This window comes from Hyperoodon ampullatus (assembly GCF_949752795.1).
Source record: "Hyperoodon ampullatus genome assembly, chromosome: X".
NCBI classification, from domain to species: domain Eukaryota; kingdom Metazoa; phylum Chordata; class Mammalia; order Artiodactyla; family Ziphiidae; genus Hyperoodon; species Hyperoodon ampullatus.
In genome coordinates, this window is record NC_136913.1 from 33080212 (window position 1) to 33103629 (window position 23418).

At 40.2% G+C, this 23418-nt stretch overlaps 1 pseudogene across 1 annotated transcript; it reads right to left on the minus strand.

Annotated features, from left to right (window-relative positions):
- Positions 1-14977: 14977 nt before the first annotated feature.
- Positions 14978-16381, minus strand: LOC307069614 (ubiquitin-conjugating enzyme E2 variant 1-like; annotated as a pseudogene). The gene is made up of 2 exons: positions 16340-16381; positions 14978-15461 (listed from the first exon to the last, which is right to left on the minus strand). The product of its transcript is annotated as a ubiquitin-conjugating enzyme E2 variant 1-like (transcript).
- Between the last annotated feature and the right edge of the window lie 7037 nt (positions 16382-23418).

Consider the following 23418-nt stretch of genomic DNA (forward strand, 5'->3'; position numbering starts at 1 on the left):
GAAATTCAGGTTCTTTTCTCAGAAAATTTAGGAAATCCATCAGCAATGATTTTTTAAACAGGTTTCCTGATTGCAGTCTGGTTTCCTCTCCCCATCGACAATACTCTACAACTCCCAGAAACTCTCAGCATTATCAGAAATGCATAGAATTGAGGGGCCCTGATGATGCTGAAGCATCATTTGCTTCCTGGGGAGTCCACCAGCTGATAGTAGAATGCCTGATTATATATTATTTCCTCACATGTTGGCCCTGATGAGTAAGACTGGGAATAGTTACACTGTATCATTTTGTACAGTTGCTCTAGGACTAAAACTTGAAATACCTGTGTCGCATCTGTATTTGATTTTTGCTTGAAAGGAAGGAACATAATCTATAGCCTTATTATAATGCCAGGGAATAAAAAGCATGATTTATTAAACCAATTTATCGTGAAAATTCTTGCCAAGGAAGCTTGATTATTGGAAATTCCAGAAGTATTTGCTGACCACTCAGACTCATCCATAGTGTAATCTCCAGAATTATACACCTCAATATTGTCTGTAAAACATTTTCAGTGTCTTTAAAAGCTGCGTGTATGTATGTGAATGTGTGTGTGTGTATATGTAACCCCTACCGAGGACTCTGATTTTTAGTTCCTTAAAAATATCAGAGGGGGGCTTCCCTGGTGGCGCAGTGGTTGAGAGTCCGCCTGCCGATGCAGGGGACATGGGTTCGTGCCCCAGTCCGGGAAGATCCCACATGCCACGGAGTGGCTGGGCCCGTGAGCCATGGCTGCTGAGCCTGCGCGTCCAGAGCCTGTGCTGTGCAACGGGAGAGGCCACAACAGTGAGAGGCCCGCGTACCGCAAAAAGAAAAAAAACCAAATATCAGAGGGCTTCCCTGGTGGCGCACTGGTTAAGAATTTTCCTGCCAATGCAGGGGACACAGGTTCAAGCCCTGGTCCGGGAAGATCCCACATGCCACGGAGCAGCTAAGCCCATGTGCCACAGCTACTGAGCCCATGTACCATAACTACTGAAGCCTGCATGCCTAGAGCCCGTGCTCTGCAACAAGAGAAGCCACGACAATGAGAAGCCCGCACACCGCAACGAAGAGTAGCCTCCACTGACTGCAACTAGAGAAAGCCCGCGCACAGCAACAAAGACCCAACACAGCCATAAATCAATCAATCAATCAGAAATTCTGCATTAGTGTTTTCACAAACTCAGTAATGTGATATATTCAATAAGAAGAAGAACAGAAAACATTGATATTGTGGTAATCGAGTGTCAAGCCATATTCTTGTATTTACTTACTTGATTCTCACAGCAACCCTATAGGGAAAATTCTATTATTCCCATTTCCCATAAGAGAAAGCTGAGGCACAAAGAGGATTATTATCTTTCCCACAATAACAAATGTAATAAGGTGTGTGCTGGCTCCAGAGACTATGAGCCCAACTGCAACATTTTACTACTTCACCGGGCTGCACCAACTACTAATGAGTATGTTGTATTTATTTGTGATGTGGGGGTCCTCAATTATAAACAGTTATTCTTTCACTGCCCCAGTAGAAGACCAATTATTTTACATCCTATGCTGTTAGTCACAGAACATGTGGCTGACGTGTATTTGCTTTTTGAACTCTTGCTCATCTATTTTCTAGGAAATCTTCCTTAGCTTGTGTACTAAGACTCAACTCTGTCTTCTTTAGTCTCATTTTGCTTTCCCAATTAGAGTTTGTGCTTCATGAGGTCAAGAACCATATTTTCTATTTCCTCTGAATCTCCCAGAATTAGGGCATGGTACGAGATTCATAGAAAGGTAATGATAAACACTGACTTATTTACTGATACTTTTCTAACAACAAGCCAGTGGTAAACCTCAGTTATCTGTAATTTGCATTAAAAAATTATGTGAACCACACATTCCTTCAAACAAGGTTTATGGAGGGCCCATATGTGATAAGGATGCAACAAGAATGAAATACAGTTCTGCTGCCATTGAGGGCCTTATGGTATAATAGGAAGATAAAATGTAAACAAATAGTTTAGTGATGTGTTACAGAGACATTGTTAAGATTCAGTAAACATGATGAGTAAATAAAGTAGCTTTAGTGGGGATGGAGTGGTGTAATTCTAATCTTGGTAAGAGATACCTGACCCATACTCTATTAGAATTGAAGTAAAGTTTTAGGGATTATTTTTGTCTAATCCTTCATCTTATAGGTAAGAAACTGGAGTAGTAAGATATTGAATGGGATTTTTCCTGTTAGTCCAGGCTTGGCTATTAGGAAAAACATCTGGTAACAAAAGACCCTACGAATCCACTTCATCTGAAGAGGGCCTTTCTATGAACACCATCTTCTTGAAGGAATTTAGAGGCAACAGAATTAGCTCTACTACTACTGTGCACCCTCCTATCCCAGAATTAGCAGAGACTTAGAGATGGGAGGAAAGAGAGTCACGGTGGACAGTTTTGGGAGCATGCAGGTGCCCAAAGAAAGCCTCTTTCCTTCCTTTTACAAGTTTTTCCTCCTAAAGCAAAATGTTGACAGTGATGGGTTTGTATTAAGAGAATAAATCACACATTTTGGCTGAGTCTGCGAGAAGGAGAGAGTGAGATCTCTTTTCCTACTTTCTCATCTGGATGTCCTGGTACCATACCCTAAGGGGAGTCAGTAACAAATTTTGGGAATAGTTTGATAAGTGTTCTTTGGAGGTTGGTGGCATATGGAAGAGAAAGATTGATGCCACTTTCTGATCTAGAGATTTCTGAAGATGAGAGTCCCATCGCAGGGGTCAAGGCCAGCAAGACTTCAAGAGATCATGGTGTAGGAGGGCTTGGAAAACGTCTGGAGGCATCTTCACCTCACTGCAGTTTTCACAGTCCTTGGAGAAGGAGATAACACAGTTCCTGTGGTTCCAAGAGGAGCTCCAGGGTTTCTCAAGCCACTGACAGGCCAAGCATTGGGATATTCAGCCCAGAGAAGGGATTGGGAGTATGGAGTATGGCAGGAGGGCAGGGGGAGATAAGGGACTACTGCTCTCTAGGGGTCCTCAGCGATGGAGTGATCCTGGGTAAGGATCACTGATAACCTGAGTATCACCATTCCACCTACATACCAGTAACCACAGAAAGAATTAGACCAAATCAAGGTGAGAAATGGGGCTCCAAAAGGCAGCAGTTACATACAAACATCACTACATTCCTGACTCTCCTCCCTGTTTCCAAACCTGGAGGAGCTATATGCTTAGGAGGGAAGTAGAGAGAATATCCCACCAACATATACACAACACACACACACACACACACACACGGTGTCACATTGAGGGAAAGAAGTACGAGAAGGCGAACAGATCACAACCCCTACAACTCCAGTCCTTTTTAGATACAAACCCAGCATTAACTATAATATCTTTAGAATAACAACTGTGATATTAGAGTTTGAAAGAGGACTAGAGAAAACTTTTACTATTCAAAAATAAAGGATTTGCCCAATATTATAAAGGAGAATTTGAGATTTCATGGTTGAGAGTAGTTAAAATAAAGACCATTTCACATTTACAATTTAAACAGTTCATATCAGAATATCAAGGTGGGGAGTGGGCGATAGGGGTGCAGTCTGCCTAGACAGAGCAAGCGATTTTATTACTGATGTTGTTTAAAATTACTGGGCCCAGGCTGATAATAAAAAGCATACCTAGTTTTCATTGACTTAGTTATTGTTTTTTTTTCTCCTCCAGGGACAATGCACTCCTTGACTGCTTGGTCTTGGAGCAGTCCCTACCACACCTCCCTTGATACAGGACAGCCAGTTGAGACTCCCCGAAAATTCATTTGCACTGTGACCTGCCCAAAGAAATAAAACTTCTTTTCCTAGCAAAAGAAAATTTATTAAAGGTGGAGAATTTTGTAGACATTTTATAATTTCTGGCTTTGATTTAAAATCATTTGTAATTTTCTTTAAATTAGTTACAGGTTGAGGCAGATACAGTGGATCATTGGGGTTCTTTGGGAAGCAACCATGGAGACAGAGTTGTGAGCACAGATGATTACTGTGAATAATGCCTGAGAAAGATAAGGAGGGGGCAGGACTGGGCAGAGAGAGCCTTAGTTTACAATGCAGATCTGACAAAGTCTCAGCCAGCCCAGTAGGGAGCTGGGAACAAGGATTACTTGTTAGTCCCCTGCATTGGGCAGAAATGGCCAGGTTCTAGTAATACTACTGCCCAGCCGTTGACTGGGGGCTACCCAGGAAGACCATGGCATTTTCTGGAAAGCTGAGGCGGATCCTGAAGGCAGTGCAGCTAGAGGCTGTCAGCCAAATGCACCGCTTGCAGCGAATAGCACTTCTCTCTTGAAAGGAGATCTAAGTAGTGCATATCCCTGGCTGCCACACCTGATCTCAAGTTAAATATCTGCATCCCCAGCTTTTCTGTTAATTTTACAAGTGTAATAAGTGCTTTGTGATGCCTCATTAGATATTCATCCACCACTTCTATACAGCCAAGTACCATTTGGACACCCAGCATGTTCAACTGTTAAGAAGAGTCAATTTAGTAAACATGGAACTGGAGGCACTGTGTGACCTGGCTCGATTCTGTGTCACATTTCAGCTTCTTTTTGATCAAATAAAGTGCAGATTCTCTGACAACAAAGGAGTATCTTTTATTAATATTTATATCTTCTCACCCCCTACACAAAAAAATACAGGGCCTGACCGGGCATGTGTTGCCCAGGAGGATGACAGTAAATGTTGTATGTAATAGAATGACTGATTACAGAATGTTTTCCCTTCTTTCCTTTACTCCATGTCCATATAAACAGTCTTTGTGTGACTTGATATTGCTGGTGGTTCTGAATCTGGTTTTGAAATCAATATATTTTGTTTGTCTTCTTTATGAAAGAAGGAATAAAAATCCCCAATGGTAAGAGATAATTCAAATAAAGCCATGCTAAGAAGAAGAAATGCTGTATATAAAAAAGACTGAAGAGCCATTTTCCGGGACCTGCCACTCCAGTGACCTCTCCAGCAAGGTAACCTTCCTCCCACCACACTGGAGAGCAAGGCTGGGAGCAAGATATGTTACAGATTGAGGGAGCGAAGCACTCATATGTCAACACAAATTCAGAAAAGAAGCAAGGGAAGAGAAGGAAGAAAAGGAGGACGGTTATAGAAAATAATTATTTACAAAAATATGAAGGTTGGAAGGCTCCTTTGTGTAAATTTAATAACAACTTTCACTTTATCAGTGGACTGAGGATAGTTTTATGATTGGGGGAAGCTTACTTCCATGATGAGGACATATGACCACAACAGGGAGGTCCAGGTGGTAGCTAGGATGAAACGTGAATGTCAGGACCTTTAGTAGCCGCCAAGGAAGAACCTGTCCTTTTCAAGTCTGGCGAGTCACGAGGCTGCCATTAAACCTAAATAAGTGAACAGAAACAGTTGTTTCAGAGGATGTGGCTTCATCTGCAAAGGTGTCCACTGATGGATGCCCTTCTGTGCTAGGAGACAGCCATTGATTCCTGACTTCCTGAGGGGAGCCGTGGAGAGCTGCAAATGGAGAAGCTGAAACAGAGCCACATGGGGGCTTCCTGGAAGGCTCTTTGATGCAACTGATTATGATGTTCTGCGGGATAATTTACTTGTTTCAAGTGCATGATGAATGGGATTATTATTCATAATTAGGAAATGCCCAGAGAGAAAAGAACACAAACAATGTCCTGACTAGCTATCAGTAATTATCAGGCACACACGAATGATGCCCAGGAAATGAAAAGGCTCCAGCATTTTCCTTTAATTTTGTTTAGGAATGTGATTTCCTAACAGCAGTCGAGTGCTGTGGGCAGTGTATGTCCTGCCAATTATGTCACCTCAAAGCACCATTCCTCACGGCATCCCTTGCAGTGTACACAGAGGAGGCCCATCAGATAGTATTCCTTAATTAATTATGGTCTTTCTTGTAGGCGTCTTTGTAAACAGTATCTCCCTCTTCTCTTCTCCTTCCTCATCTCTTCCTAAAATTGCATGTGCTGCCTGTCTCTTTAGGAGACACACTATATCGGAGAAACTGAATTCTGTTAGCTACCAGCTTAGCCTGTAATGAGAAAGCTTTATTAGGCCAATCAACTTGGTTTGTATGAAATGTCCTCTCTTCTGGTAGTGAGGGGGAAAAAGTCTTAGCAGCTTTCTTTCTATAGGAACTGCTCCAGTTTTTCTTTTCTTTTTCGTTTTGTTTTGTTTTCTTTGGTACAACTAAAAGTACTGTCATGCTCACCACTGCAAATTACTGCAAACTGCAATGAGCTGTAGAAAGACCCCGGTCAGAGTGAAGGACCATTTGTGGAGGCAGTTGCCAACTTCTCCACTGGCATATCTTTGGGACTATAGCGATCAGAAAAGCCTTGGCTCCCCTGTGCAAATGTCCAAAGAAAATAAACAGCGATGAGAGGGAGGAGATAACGGGCCTCAAACACATTTCACAACTTGCTTCTCATTTTGAGTGTGTTCTGCTGGATTTTCAGAAGAATGTATGGCTGCTGTGCTGGGTGCAGCTGTTTGAGTTCTTACAGTTCTAGGAGCAAGACAGGGAGGAGGCAGAGTGCATTAGCATGGACCAATTCAAAGCAAGCTAAGTGCAAAAAGCTAAATGTGGCCAAACTCTCTGCAAAGTTCACACACGCACACAAAAGATTATATTTGGTTCTGCCTCAGAGCACCTAAAGCTATAGTTGAACTGCACAATTTTATCCCCAAATGGGTCACTTTTGCCCATGCCAAGCTGAAACAGAAAATGGAACGGGAGAAGGGTAAAGGTAGCTGGTTCCTACCAGGGCTTTGGGCACAATATTTGTCCCTTCAGCGTATCTAGCCGCTTGCTACTCAAACTATGGTGCATGGTCCAGCATCACCTGGGAGCTTGGAAGAAACACAGAATCTTGGACCCACCACAGACCCACTGAATTAGAATCTGCATGTTAACAAGATACCCAGGGGATTTCTATGCATGTGGCACTTTGGAAAGCCCTGGCCTAGGGCACTTGCTCAAGTTACCTCTGCAGTTTAGAAGGGAGGAAGGTCCATACTGAACTTCATGAAAAATCAGAATAAATCTGTTCAATATCTTATTTAACTTTATTTCTATAGGAACTTGATTTCCTTTTAAAAACAACTCGATTCCCAAATTTTTAAAAACATAAGTTAAGATGTACCGTGGCGATGACAAGCATTAGATTTTCCATAACTGGGGAAAAGTTTTCGTGAACAATGGGCTATTTTTAGAGCAAATTTTATATTGTTAGCCCCAGAATTACATGAAGTATTGTAAATAGTGGGATTCCTCTTCTATGCAGTTGTGGCAGCAGACAAGTTCATGGGTACTGCATATTTTATCTCCCAGGGTGCTGAAAATTCTTTTGATAACATTAAGAATAAATGGCCAGCACTCTGTTCTCTTTACCTCACTTGAATTTTTACTATTTTCCATAATATTTATCACCATAAATTTATTCTATTTAGTGTTTGTTTTATGTCAACCATACCTCCCACTGCTCGAAGAATGTTAACTCCAAATAAGTAGATATCTTGCCTGTGACAGCACTTGGCATATCACAGATGCTCAATCAATTTGTGTTGAATGAGTGAGACTCTGTTGTAGGATAGAGACATTTCTTGGGTCCTTCCAATTATTAGGCATAAATCCCCCTAAACTGTTTTACTCACATTGTTCTAGGTTTATCCTCACAAAGCAAATTCATGTATACTTTGTCTTCCAGGATGTCTGGAGAGTGAAAAAGGAATCTGTGGATTGGACAGTGTTGTTGTGTGTGTGTGTTTTTTTTCCTTTGGCTGTGCCACACGGCATGTGGGATCTTAGTTCCCAGGCCAGGGATTGAACCCATGCCACCTGCAGTGGAAGCACAGAGTCTTAACCACTGGACCACCAGGGAAGTCCTGAATCTATGGATTGTTGTTGAATACATCCCTCTGGCTTTATTAGACATGATGGTCTCTGGGGAAACTATTGCCCATTAACATTAACAAATTGGCTTCTCTTTCACATAATAGTTTTGTGTGATTTAGTGTGAATCCATTGCAGTGGCTAGTCTTTGGGTATATTAACTGCATTCATTCCTACGCCCGAAAAGCTGAGACCATATGCCAGCACAACATGACTTACACAAGGTGATAATCCTGAGAGGGCGACCAGTTTGCAGCTTTATATGACATCCACCTCTGCTCCTCACCTCTCCCTGGCCCCCACAGGCATGGCAGACACTGTATGCAAAGGGACTTAACATTTCTTATTCTGCAGTGTAACCAAATGTTGGGAGTTTAAGCATCCCATATTGTAATTAACGGCACAGACCCACAGAGCATGCTGACACACTGAACAGGTTTAGAAAGTACCATGCAACCACGACGGGCTTCATGCTATATAGTCCTTTTCTGTTTCTTTCTCTTCTTTCTGCCCCTTAGCCTTGGAGTGCCCCAGGGTTCGGTCCTTGGTCCCAACTTTATATTCAATATTACACTCAACTCCTTCCCTGTCCCTGCTCCTGGTGAACTTAACTCCCATGGCTTTAAATAGTATCTAACTGCTGACTACACTGAAATGTATATCCTAGCTTTGAACTCCATCCTGGACTTCATAGTTATATATACAAGTTGTACATCCAACAATTATAATTGTTTAACATACATTTCAAATTGAGTGTGTTCTTTTTTAATTTTAATTTTGTTATTGAGTTATGATTAACATACAATATTATATTAGTTTCAAGTGTGCCACACAGTGATTCAGTATTTTTTATACATTATGAAATGATCACTGCAACAAGACCAGTTACCATCTCTCATTCCTTGTTAAAAATTTCACTCCCCAAACATACTTTACTCACAATCTCAGTTGAGGGCAATTCTGTTATTTCACTTGTTCAAGCCAAAAACCTTAGAGTTGCTCTTGGCTCTTCTTTTTCCTTCCCAAGCCTCATCAAAACTGCCAAGAAATTCTGTTAACCCTAACATCAAAATACATCTGCTATATGCCCACTTTTCTCCAGCTTTACTGCTATCCTGGTTGGAGCCACGGTTATTATCTCTTGCCTGGATTATAGTAACAACCTCCTAATTGGCCTCTCTGCTTCCAATCTCAGGCCCCAATAGATGATTTTCAACAAAACAGCTGGAGATATCCTTTAAAAATTACAGATTACATCACTCTGCTCAACCCCTCCAATGCCTCCCTAGTCCATTCTGAGTCAAAACCAAAGTTCTTACAGGGTCTGGCCCTCTGTGACTGCTCCAACTTCATCTCCTTCTCCTCATCCTCTCTTACTCCACTCCTGTTGCCCTGGCTTCTGTGTTGTTCTTGGAACACACCAAGCACACTCCTGCCTTGGGATTTCGCTCAGTGGTTTCTTCTGCTTGGAACATTCCTCATCCCAGACATCCATACGACTTGCTTACTCACCTCCTTCATATCTCTGTACAAAGGTTACCTTTACATTGACCACCCTTTTTTGAGTTGCAACTCACTTTTCCCATATGGTACTCCCATTGATTCTCTCTGCCCTCATTTTTAAAAATTATTTTTTACTGAGGTAACATTGGTTTATAACATCATATAAGTTTCCCGTGTACAACATTATATTTCTCCTGTTTATACTACAGCATGCTCACTACCAAAAATTTAGTTTCCATTCATCACCATACAGTTGACTCCCCTTTACCCATTTCACTTACCCCCTGCCCCTTCCCTTCTGGTAATCACTATTCTGTTCTCTGTACCTATGTGTTTGTTTTTGTTTGTTGTTTTCATTTATTTTGTTTTGTTGTTTGTTGTATTCCACATGTGAGTGAAATCATAATTTGTCTTTCTCCATCTGACTTATTTAGCATAATACCCTCAAGGTCCATCTATCATGTTGCAAATGGCAGGATTTCATCTTTTTTTACGGTTGAATAGTATTTCATTGTATATATATATATATATCATTCATTGATGGGCACTTAGGTTGTTTCCATATCTTGGCTATTGTAAATAATGCTGCAATGAACAGAAGTGTGCATATACTTTTTCAAATTAGTGTTTTTGTATCTTTGGATAAGTACCCAGAAGTGGGATAGCTTGATCATATGGTAGTTCTGTTTGTAATTTTTGAGGTATCTGCATAATGCTTTCCATAGTGGCTGCATCAATTTACATTCCCACCAACAGTGTATGACGGTTCCCTTTTCTCCATATCCTTGCCAACACTTGTCATTTATTACATTTTTGATAACAGCCATTCTAACGGGTGTGAGGTGATATCTCATTGTGGTTTTAATTTGCATTTCCCTAATAATTAGTAATGTTGAACACCTTTTCATGTGCCTGTTGGCCCTCTATATGTCTTCTTGGGAAAAATGCCTATTCAGCTCCTCTGCCCATTTTTTAATCAGGTTGTTTGTTTTTCTGTGGCTGAGTTATATGCATTCTTCATTCTCTGCATTCCTTTTATCATTGTTTAGTTGTACTTAGCACTCCCTAGCATGCTACATAGTTTAGTTATTATCTTTATCGTTTATTGTTCGTGTCTCAAAACCCAGAATGAAGCCTCATGAAATGCAGATTTTGTCTATTTGGTTCACTAATAAATGACAAGCATCTATAATGGGCTGGGTTACTTAGCAGGTGCTTAATAAATTTGTTGAAGGTGTTAATAATTACTAAGTTCCACTTTTACACTGATTGAGAATTTGCCTCCCTGCTCTCCTGAAAGACTGACTCCTATTTTGCCCTCTAAAAGAACACAGGGAAAGCTTGCTCTAAGTTTCTCAGGATAACCCCCTGGCCAGAGAGTATATGTGGCTTTTCCCACATACAAATCAGATGCATTTTGCCTGGAACTTTTCATTTATTCCAATGGTGTCTGTAATTTTATGCCAGGCCTACCCTGCCATACTTAAGGTAAGCAGTGATGCTTTCCTAACTTTATGATCAGTACACAGGCTTGTGTTCATGAATATGATTATGATTTTTGATCCATTAATTTCTGGTCATTATCACCAAAGCCAGGAAGGACTGAACTATTTGAATAGTTTTGCCCAATTGTTGAGGCCATCAGAGACAAGTAGGCCCCAAATAACATTAAATCCACGGGCATTTGCAAAAACCTTGTGAGTCAATATTTTACAGCTCATATTTCCTTCTTCTCCTTCTGTAACTGATTTATGTAGTCAAGTTCCCTGTGAGTTGAAAGCTTACACCTAGCTGAAAATGACCCACTTGTAGAATCTTGGGCTTTGTCCAGAATATCTCAAGAGAACTTAGAGGTTGAGTTGAAATACCAGAAACAATTTAACTCATTATCAACTCAACCAGTAACAGGCATGTCTGGGAAGGAAGCCGCCTAAACTGCATGTGGCCTGTACCAGACCATTAAAGGCTTTCATGCCCAGAATGTGTTTGCATCCCAAATATTTCAAAGGTCCCTTTGAGGAAGTTAACTATTTGAAATATTATTTATATGCCACACATCCCAGTGTCTTAATTTGGGAATACAGAATAGAATTCTGGAGGAGAGAAGTAACTGAAAGGTCTTGCTAGAGAAAATGATGATGCTAACTCTATTGCATCAAATATATATTTACAAATATTTACAAATTATAAACCTCAAAGTAGCATGGATAGTCATACTATCTATGAAGAAATAATTGCTTAAAATAGACTGAAGAGTGTTCTATCATATTATATCAGACTCATAGAAACAGCAATGCCATTTCCACCTCCGAGCATTGTGAACTTATCTCCAGAATATTCTTATAACAAAAATCATTTAAGTTTTAGAGGTCTTTTACTTTTCAGTTGACACAGTATTTCCAAATGTATAGTTTCAGTAGTCGCATGGAGAAGATTTCATCTTTGTTTTGCAGCTGAAGATAATGAAAGTTACAAAGTGAAATAACTTGCCTAAGACCAAATACCCAGTCTGTAGCACACACAGTCTTGTTGTTCTTGGTCCAGTATGCCTTCCTCCATACCCAGGTGCCTTCATTTGCAAGTCTACAGTAGAGTTCTGGAGGGAAGAGGTTTCCAGAAGTTCATGCTAAAGGAGGTGAAGATGATAAACTCTACTACAGCAAATAATACTTATTTCCATATCTGCCTTTCCTATTAGGTGGTAATTCTTCTTAAAGACAATACATTAAATCTGCATTCCCCCATACCTTGCACAGTATCTAGAATGTAGTCAGTACTAGAAAGATTGAATTTAGAAAGGCTTAATGAGTACAAATGTCATACTCTCTCAGGTACACTGTGTCCTGTCACTAAGAGCAGAGACCCGTCTCCAGACCTGGGAAAATGTTACAAGGTACATGGGAACTGAGTTCATTCATTTAAAAAGAAAGTACTTACTGAGCATCTACTATGTGCCAGGCACTGTGTTAGGCAAAAGGCATAGTACTGCAGAAGACAGACATGGTGCCTTTACTCATAAGAGCATCCAGAGACTTGGAGCTGAGCCTTTAACTCTTGTTATAAAGTATGGACCAGTGATTCTCAAACTTGAATGTATGTACGAATTGCCCAGGGATCTGGCATTCTGATTCAGTAGGTCTGGGGTGGGCCCAAGAGTCTACATTGCTCACAAACTTCCAGTTGATGCTGATTATGCTGGTCCCAGGCTCACCTCTTGAGTAGCAAGGACCAATGTTATAAAATTTTATTCTCTTGAAATACTGTCCTGTATTACTTACCCTGCAGGATTTCCCCAGTATTACTTGTTAATGTGTGTGTGTTTAGTTCTATGCAATTTTGTCACATATGTAGGTTTGTAGATTCACCATCACAGTAAACATACAGAACAGTCTTATCACTGCCAACATCCCATCCCACAACATTGCTCACCTCTGGCAACCACTAATCTGTCATCTATCTCTACAATTTTGTCATTTCGAAAATGTTATATAAATAGAATCATACAGCACATAACCTTCTGAGATTGGTGCTTTCACTCTGTGTACTTTTCTTTTTGCCTGTATCGATAGATCATTCCTTTCTATTTGAGAGAAGTGTTCCATGGGACGAAAGCACCACAGTTAGTTTAACCCGTCACCAGTCGAAGGATATCTGGGTTGTGTCCATTTTCAATTATTACAAATAAGACTGCTCTGAACCTTTGTGTACAGATTTTTGTGTGAACATAAGTTTTCATTTCTTTGGGATGAATAACCAAGATTGCAATTGCAGGGCAATATGGCAGTTTCATGTTTAGATTTATAAGAAAGTGCCAAATTGTTGCCCAGAGGGGCTGTAAAATTTTATATTCCCACTAGCAAACTTTGAGTGTTCCAGTTTCTTTTCATCGTTGTCAGCATTTGGTGCTGTCACAATTTTTTTTTAATATTAATGCACACTTCTTTTTATTATATTAAAATCAGGCAATGGTCTGAAAAATGAAAAGGCTGCTTATGGAATACTGTTATGTTAAACTTTACTTACAGGACGTTAAATCCTTAGAACTAAGGTTTTCCCCAGAAAAAGATTAATGGTAACATCAGCTGCTTTTCAGACTTGATGGTTGCTGCTTCAAAAGGTGGTTTTACACAAACACTAAAAAAAAAAAAAGAAAAACCGTTAGAATACAATGAATTGCTTTTATTTTGGTATGCATCCACACCTCAGCATTTAGTGGTCCTGAAAAGAAAAGTGGAAAAATGCAGCAATTTGCCAGGAAGTCAAGCCCAGCAATTTTGGGGATCCACTTGGGGTACAAACAAGTTCTTTCTTATCCCTGCTGAGGACCGTGAGAAGCAGCAGCACTGAAACCAAAGTATGCACTGAATCTAAGGTTCTTTTTGTTCTAGTTGTCAGATTCCAAACTAGACCCAAATGGATTGCAAGGATGACCCAATGAAAGCCCTGTTTAAAACTTCTTCAAATTTTAAAAGCAAAAGCAATTACAGGAAAAGAAAACAATTCATTCAGAGGGATTATGTGTGCCTACAAGTGTCTTCTGTGGCCATTCTCCAAGTTTAACCACCAAGGACTTTGAGAGCTGGCAGGTCTCAGTAACCCTGGTGACTGTTCTTTTCACCTTATCAAAACCTGAGCTAAAAAAATGCATCAGCTGATGACGACAGCAGAGGGTGGCAGGGCTGAGCACCCAACATTCATTTCCCAGGCTGGTGGAGAGTAAAAAGTGTGGTTCCAAAACTAAATGAGGGAGGTCAGAGACGCTTTCCAACCTTACCTGATGGCTTCTGGCTAAAGCAAGGAAGTGTCATGGAAAGTGCTGGGTGGTGATGGTGCAAAAAGGGACTTGAGGAGGAGGAAGGACAAAGCAGCACGCTCGAATAAGGTGGAGGGAGAAGATATGGGGAAAGCCCTGAATTCCTCACCAAAGGCCAATTTCAGAGGGGAGCTGAGGGGGTTACAATCTATGCTTCGCCAAGGGTGGTAGTGGAGAGTGGGAAGAGGATGGTGGCTTGGAAGGGGGGCAGCATTTAAGACTTAAAGAAAGAAACCAGGCGTGCAGACGAAGCACCCCCGCACACCCAGCAGGAGTCCCACTGGCTGTGACCTGAAACCCTCACATCTACTCTAAGAAGCCACCCCCAGCTGGAGGGCTGTTGCAGGGAGGGAGGAGGCAGGGGGAGGGGAAGGGGAGAAGGCAGAGACCCCAGGCCATGTAATCAGCAGCAAGGTGATTGCGTGATGTGTCTTTTCACAGTTGAGTTAGATGTGCCCCACCGGTTATGACGGGAATCGATTTAAATACACTTTCTTGATCCCAGAAGTTCATATGTGGACAGTGGTTACACTTGACAGGATGATTTGTTATGGCACAACTTATATATTTCAAATGGACAAAAAGATTAGTATCACATTTACAGTATCTTAAGATAAACTGCCTTTGAATGGGAGTTTCCTTTCCAGTACTTTGAGGTCTACAAGACGTATCTAGAAAATTTACTACTGTGGAAAATGAAGACTGTTTAAATCAAATGGGGGGTAAGGGAGGGCTGGTGGTTTTTCTTTTTGATTCATTGCTGTAACACTGTCCTTCAGGCGGCTGAGGGAGTTTCATATTATCTTTAGACATCATTAGGCGCTGAAGCTCTTGCAGGGCAACTGATGCTATATGAGTTCTGCCATTCTGCTAGCACTGATTTGTCTCTTGGGTCCACCACTCCATTAGAACTATTAACTCCATTCATATTAATTTTTGTTACAAATCTTACAAAGGGGGGTGCTTCTAGGTATTTAGCTCCACATTCTATTTTAAGGCTGTATATTTGGTTTTCATAAATTGTTCTTGGGGGCTTAATTGTCATCCCTGTCCATCTTGTAAGTGTCATGTCTTCATCATCTTCTAGACCCCAGATAATTATACCATCTCCTGCTCCTTTCTGGCCTTCGTTGAGTTCTTCCAACAGTTGGAAATTGCGAGGGACTTTTAGTCGCGAGCCTGCGGTGGCTGCCACCTTGTGTTACTGTTGTTCCTTCACTATCTTTTTTTTTAATTTTAGGAATTCTAATAGACATGTAGTGATATCTCAGAGTGGTTTTAATTTGCATTTCCCTAATGGCTAATGTCAAACATCTTTCTTATGCTTCTTTGTCATCTGAATATTATCTTTGGTTGAGTGTCTGTTTATGTTTTATCCCAGTTTCTAATTGGATTTTTCCTTTGTTGTTTCCATTGAGTTTTAAGAGTTCTTCATATGTTCTGGATACTGCTACTTTGTCATATTCTTCTTTAGAAATATTTTCTCCAAGTCTTAAGCTTGTATTTCATCTTCTTCACAGGGTCTTTTGCAGAGCAAAAGTTTATATTTTTAGTGAGGTCCAATTTATCATTTTTTCCTTTTATGGATTATGCTTTGGGTATCAAGTTTAACAACTGTTCACCTAGACCTGATCCCAAAGATTTTCTCCTAGTATTTCTTTTCTCATAAAGGTTTTATAGTTTTAAGTTTTACATTTAAATGCATGAACATTTTGAATTTTTTTTTTTTTTTGGTATAAGGTGTGAGATTTAGATCGGAGTTTATTACACCTGTTGAGGTGTAGCATGAGGTCCAGGTGGGGGTTATGTTCAGTTTCCCACTGGACCCGACCAGCATCACCCTTACAAAAGAGGAACAGAGCACTTACACCTCACTGCAGACAGTTGAGGTGGAAGTTCAGCCAGCCCTTCCCTCTGCTGACATCTTCCCAGCAAATGTGTGACACTGACTTTCACTGCCTTGTTGATGCTGAGTGAATGTGGAAGCTCAGCTCCCTGCTGGACCCCACTGACACTACATGAGGAGAGGGAAATAGAGTGTCTGATGGCTCCACCTCTCATCACCTCACCTACCTCATTGCTGGTGGTGGGGGGAGTTGAGAATCTATTCCCCATTGTGTTCCACAGACACAGGGAAAGGGCTGCAAAGCCTAGTGGGGCCTAGCTCTGCCTCATACCACCTCATTTAGTCTTATTTCTTCCAGGAAGATATGGAGAGTCTGTTCACTGCTGGATCCCACTGATATCATCCTTGGGGGGAGGGAGAATGGTAATAACGCCTGCTTCTGGCCGGTGGGGGAATGGAAGATCAGATCTCCACTCAGCTTCGCCAGTACTCTTCCTGTAGGAGAATTGGTGCACAGCCTGCCTATGCTGGGCAGAGGATAGATGACTAGCAACCCCCTCAGCCCTGCCAACTCCACTGGGCAGGGGAATCAGAGGGCTGCCACCTCTCTGTGGTGCAGGGGGGAGTGACAAAGTGAAAGATCTGCTTGTGCTTGGCTTCAGTGGAACTTTGGGGAAGGGGTACAGTTTTTCCAATGTTCCATTTATTTTGCGCTGGCTTCAGTGGAACTTTGGGGAAGGGGTACAGTTTTTCCAATGTTCCATTTATTTTGTGCTGGAGTAGGGTAGCTATTACCAAAAAGGATTCTGTTGTTAAGGTACCCATTTTCTGGGCCTTTAGCTAGGGAAAGCAGGTTTTTGTTTTGTTTTGATTTGTTTTAATCTGTGCTTGTTGGCAGTTCTGGGTTGGAAGCTTTTGTAGCATCCTGTCACAAAGATGTATGGAAGTGATTTAAAAAAACCCCAGGAAACTCACTACCATGTTGTTCCTCAAGCCCCCTGCAATCTAAACCTACAAATAATAGACCGCTCTGGGAAGGAATTGCCTTCCTCTGGATTGTTACTGAGGACTGACCCCTTTTCTCAGCCCTGGATATTACGTTCTCTGAACCCTGAGGGCCCAGTCACATGACACTTTCTTGGTTTCCCATTAAACTGCTCTTTAATAATGACTGAAAGGAGCAAGGCTTCAATTCTGAGAGCGACCCTGGTGGCTTCAAGTCTCAAGAAATGCTATCGGCATCTGGGGGGTTACATGGGATGACAGCAAAGGAAGCTCTGACCTTCCTCCTTGTAGCTTGATCACATCTGGAAAAAAAAAAAGGCCTCCTGGCTTCTTTCTCTGCTTCTGAGTGTGGTCTTTGCTTATACCCTTCCAAGTCTAACATGCCTCATGTTCCTAATTACTTAGCTTATATTTTCAAATGCTCAGCTCCAGAAAGGTCCTGGCAATTGATGGTGGGACTTCATAGAATTTATTCCTAACCTCTGCCCCTCAGTTCATGTCCTCTCTGCCCACCCTAAGGATAACTCAGAGTGCCCCAAGTTTCATGACACTGTGCATTTTTAACATCTTTTTATGAAATATAGGAATGTGGCAGACTTGCAGAAATATCTGACAAGCTTTGGTGTTTAAAACACCTTTAAAACACTTTTAAGATTCATACTAAGACTTTATTAATAAATAGTTATAACTCAGAGCTTACATGTAAATTTCTCAAATGTATTTTAGTTATAGACAGTATAAGTTCTCACTCTGTATCAAATATAATGCAGCATCATTAAAAACACAAGTAAATCAACCCAAGTCATCTAGACTTAATAGTAAAATCCAAACACCAATGCCCTTTATAATGGGAAATCTGAAATATTTTCTGTTTATGAAATGATATTATATTTTCTAGCTGCACTTGGAGATGAGGGCCCAAAAGGTCACACAATCCAGACTTCATTTGGAGATGAGGAAGCAGGCTCAGAGAAGGTAAGTGGCTTGTCCAAGATCACAAACCCAATTAATTCTGAATTACAATTCATATCTCTTAATTCTTGGACCAATATTATTTTCATTACATCAGTGGTTCTTACATTTTAGGGTTCATTAGAATCACCTAGAGGGCATGTTTAAAAACAGACTGCTGGGTCCCACCCTCAGAGTTTCTGATTGAGTTTTCAGGGTGGGACCTGAAGATGTGCATTTCATACCAGATCCCACAAAGCTGCTCATGCTGCTGGTCTCAGGGACCACTTTTGAGAACCACTGAATTGCAGCATTTTCCTCTATTTCTATTCTATTTTACTTTAATGAACATCTTTAACTTTATATTCTGGATAATTTTGAAAATACACAAAAGTGGACCCAAGACTATGTATAAGGAACTCATAAATCCATCGAACACAAACAACCATCCAACAATAGCCAATCTAAAGAACTTCTTAACATACCACTTTATTTTTTATGCATTTTTCTCTTGGGGACAGGTATTCTTAGATGTCCAAAATGTCTAATGAGAACAAGGTCTTGTATTGTTACTCTAGTATTTTTCATTTTGTGGTTTTATTTAATGTAGATTATCTTTACAACTTTACGAAAAGGTAGAGACAGTTGTTTACCAGCTTCTTTATTACAGTGAAGGAAAAGGAGGCTCACATGGTTCTTGAGTGATTCACCCAGAATTTACCTTGTTGATCATCATCATTCAGTTGCATTAATTAAAGCCCAACTCATCTGATTTAAGGCAAAAGCACTCTCTTAGTCCATTCAGGCTGCTGTAACAGAATGCCATATGCTGGGTGGTTTAAACAACATTTATTCTCACAGTTCTGGAGACTGGAAAGTCCCAGATCGAGGCTCTGGCAGATTCGTTGTCTTGTGAGAGCCTATTTCTTGGCTCATAGACAGTCATTTTGCTGTCTCAAATGGTAGAAGGATGAGGGATCCCTCTAGAATCTCTTTTATAAGGGTACTAATCCCATTCATGAGGGTTCTACCCTCACGACCTAATCACCTCCCAAAGGCCCTACTTCCAAATACCATCATACTGGGGATTAGGATTTCAACCTACGAATTTTGGGAGGATACAAACATTCAGTCTTTAGCAAGCACAAAACTGGCTGCACTTATTTCTATATATGTAGCCAGTAACAGTGATGCAATGTTAGTACTTGTGGGCAAATGTTAAGTGGTTAGTGGCTCAGTAAGATTCAGACCTTCTGGTGGAGTGGAGGTGGCTGTATTTTCAGTCAAACTTCCAGTGACATTAATTGCCATAAGGATTTCAACATCACCACCTAATTCAATGTTCCTGCTAGAGTATGGAGTTCTTCCTTCATTTATGACCTAAGTCTCACTGAGACTGTCTCTTGCTTTCAGAAATGTGGATAGTCTTTGCCATTTATGTGCCTCCAACAAACTGTGAAGTTTAATGAACTATCAAGAGTTTTTTAGATGAATATTCATATATAGTACCATGTGTCTCTAAATAGTTCTCTATATTATACATTTATGAGTAATTCATATGCAGTTATGATCCAGTACTCAGAAATATAAAAGTATAAAATACCCACGTGTCAAATAAAATGCCACTTAACATTGGTATCTTACAAAATTTTATCCTAAACTCCAAACCCTTACACTGCTCTAACAGTTATCACCTTTTGAGATATGACTGATATATGTAGTGTGATAATGTACCTCTCTGATTATTTGTGACAGACATTATACCCTGGACTTTCTATGATTACCACAGAATAAAAAACAAAAAGAGAAAAGCTACCTGAGATGAAACTTGGCAGTTATAGTACTTTCTTATCGCTGACCTGTGGCTTTTTAAAATGTGATTCTGGTTTCTTTTCTTCAAGTTTATTAATTTGGGATAATAATGAATAGTTTTAGGAAATTTTGTGAGTTGACAGCTGTTTTTATCTAAGATCTATAAGAAAAATAAAAACATCTACTTTATGGTACTTTTTATATTAAAAGATTTGCATCCAACACAGATTGATTAGCATATGAAAAGTTGCTCAATATTATTAGTCATCAGAATTGCAACTGCAAACCTCAATGAGATATCACCAGAATAGTTAAAATTAAAAGGACTGACAATGCCAAGTGTTGACAAGGATGTAGAGTAACTGGAATTCTTTCACACTGCTGGTTGGAAATAAATGGGTAAAACCACTTTGGAAAAATGTTTAACAGCAATTGGCAAGGCTAAAATACAAATACCCTAGGATCCAGTAATTCCACTCTTGGCCACATACACAAACATAAATGTGTACACATGTACCAAAATGCATGGACAAAAAATGATATTCCCAGACGAAACCCGAGAACAACACAAATGTGCAACCGTGGATGAATGGATAAATACATATGATATATTCATACAATGGGATGTAACTCAGCAATAAAAAGAATACACTACCGATATATGCAAATACATGGATGAAACTCACATACATAGTACTGAGCAAAAGAAAGTCAAACACAAAAGGGGACAAACTATATAATTCCTTTCATATCAAGTTCAAAAACAGCCAAAACTTTTGGGAGTATTAGCTAGGAGAGGGCACAAGGGAGCTTCCTGGAGTGCTGGATATGTTCTATATCTTGATGTCAGGTGCTGGTTTCAGGGGGTAAAAATCCATCAAGCTTTACCCTTAAGATCTGTTCGCTTACTAAATTATTTTTTAAAAATAGAAATAAAAAGATTATGCAAAATTGTCAAAATGCCCTGTTGAATTAACACTTCCAGACAGGCTCATTTCAAAGTGTGTAAACTTGGTCCCAGAGAATGAAAGCTTTTCTGAATCATCAGGTCATTTTTCTGGAGCTTCTACATGGCCAATATATTTTCAGTGCTGTGCTCAGGAACAAGTGATGCTTAAAGGTAGATTTAGTATCATCTCTTTTTATTGTACAGTGCCACATGGAAGCAGCAACATTTCATGACCCACATTTTGAGTTGAATACTCAGTCATATAACTCATAATTTTCTACTCATAAATACACAAGTTAACAACTTAAAAACAATCAATAGCCATCACAACTTACACAACTCCTTAAAAGCAACCATTTAAATAACTATTAGATTTATCCAATGCTGGGAACATTTTGCTGAACAAAATAGGCATCATTTTTTCCTGAGATTTAGGAAAAAATGTCTATATATACCTTATTTCATAATTTTTTCCAGACAGATGTCTTTTTTTTTTCCTACACATATTCTATCATTGTATGCAGACCCAGAAAAAAGACATGGCCTCCATTTCCAAGCCATACTCTGAATGGGAGTATTAGCTAGGAGAGGGCACAAGGGAGCTTCCTGGAGTGCTGGATATGTTCTATATCCTGATGTCAGGTGCTGGTTTCATGGATATAAAAATTCAAGCTTACTATTATCTACCTGGAAAGGAGTATCCTACAAAGGTACACAAGATAGTATGGTGCTCTTGACCTGAAGAGATTCCAGCTATGAAGACATCTGCTGAGGTGTTGCATTTTGCTTTTGCTAAAGTACTGCACCATCCTCTGTTGCCCCAGATACAAAATGACACAGGGAATTAATTCCCAGGAATGAAGCTTAAGTCATGGCTTTTGTTTGTCTTTGGAATTCTTTTTCAGCACTGCCTTTCTGATCTTTGAAATGGAGCAAACCCTTGTTTCCTGGAATTAATTTTTACACCAGAGGACATTCTTGAATATCATTTTTCTTTTGAGAGGGGTCTGTCCTTCATATTGTGGTCATGACATCTTACTAAATGTATCATCTCTCCCAGTTAGAACAGACTGTTACAAGCCAGGTGCTACTCTTAGGATAGAGAGAATAGCTGAATGGCTGAAACAAGGTAGAATATAAAAGATGTTTCATGTCCATGGAAGTGGTAGAGGCAGAAAATGAATTGGATTCCTTTAAGATGAATTTTTTATGGATCAGCAGATTTATTTGGAGTTACTTAAAAAGGAGTTATTTCATTAGCAACTAACTCTGATCTATGTGATCAATAAGGCATCCTAAGGCCATTTATTTCAGTATAAGAAGTCACTGCAGGGCTTCCCTGGTGGCACAGTGGTTAAGAGTCCGCCTGCCGATGCAGGGGACACGGGTTCGTGCCCCGGTCTGGGAAGATCCCACATGCCGCAGAGCGGCTAGGCCCGTGAGCCATGGCGCTGAGCCTGCGCGTCCGGAGCCTGTGCTCCGCAAGGGGAGAGGCCACAACAGTGAGAGGCGGCCCGCCTACCGCAAAAAAAAAAAAAGAAGTCACTGCAGAAGAAATGTGATTATTGACCATCTAAGATGGAAATAAATATTGAGGCAAAACTAAGACTATTTTTTACAGAATTATGGATATTACACTTGATTTTAAGCTTCATTTAATCAAAGCATTTGGCTATTGTACTTTGGTGAGTAAGTTTATGATCAGGAAAGATGAAATAATTATTTTTTAAAGAACACTAAAGCTAACACATTTTTGCAAAGTTTTTAGCAATGATTTAAGTACAATGCTTAGAGCTATTATATAAAGAGTATGGGAAATGCTGGTTGCTCAACTGATTTTTGACAAAGATGCAAAAGCAATTAAATGGAGAAAAAGTTACCTTTTCAACAAATGATGCTGGAGCAGTTGGACATCTACAGGGAAATATGTAAAATGAACTTCAGCCTAAATCTCATACCATATACAAAAATTAACTCAAAATGGATTACAAATTTAAATATAAAATTTAAAACTATAAAACTTTAAGAAAAAACAAAGGAGAAAGCCTTTGGGATCTAAGGCTGAGCAAAGAGTTCCTAGACTTGACATGCTCAAGGACAATCCATTAAAGAAATTCATTAAAGAAAATACTAATAACAGATTTCGTCAAATTTAGAAACTTTTTTTTATAAAAACACTATGTTAAGTGGATGAAAACACAAGCTACAGACTGAAAAAAAATAGTTGTAACCAAACCACATATCTGCCCACAGGATTACTATCTACCATATATTAAAACTCTCAAAACTCAACAGTAGGGCTTCCCTTGGTGGCCCAGTGGTTAAGAATCCACCTGCCAATGCAGGGGACACGGGTTCGAGCCCTGGTCTGGGAAGATCCCACATGCCGCGGAGCAGCTAAGCCCATGCGCCACAACTACTGAGCCTAAGCTCTAGAGCCCATGAGCCACAACTACTGAGCCCGCGTGCCACAACCACTGAAGCCCGTATGCCTAGAGCCCGTGCTCTGCAACAAGAGAAGCCACCGCAGTGGGAAGCACGTGCACCGCAATGAAGAGTAGCCCCCGCTCACCGCAACTAGAGAAAGCC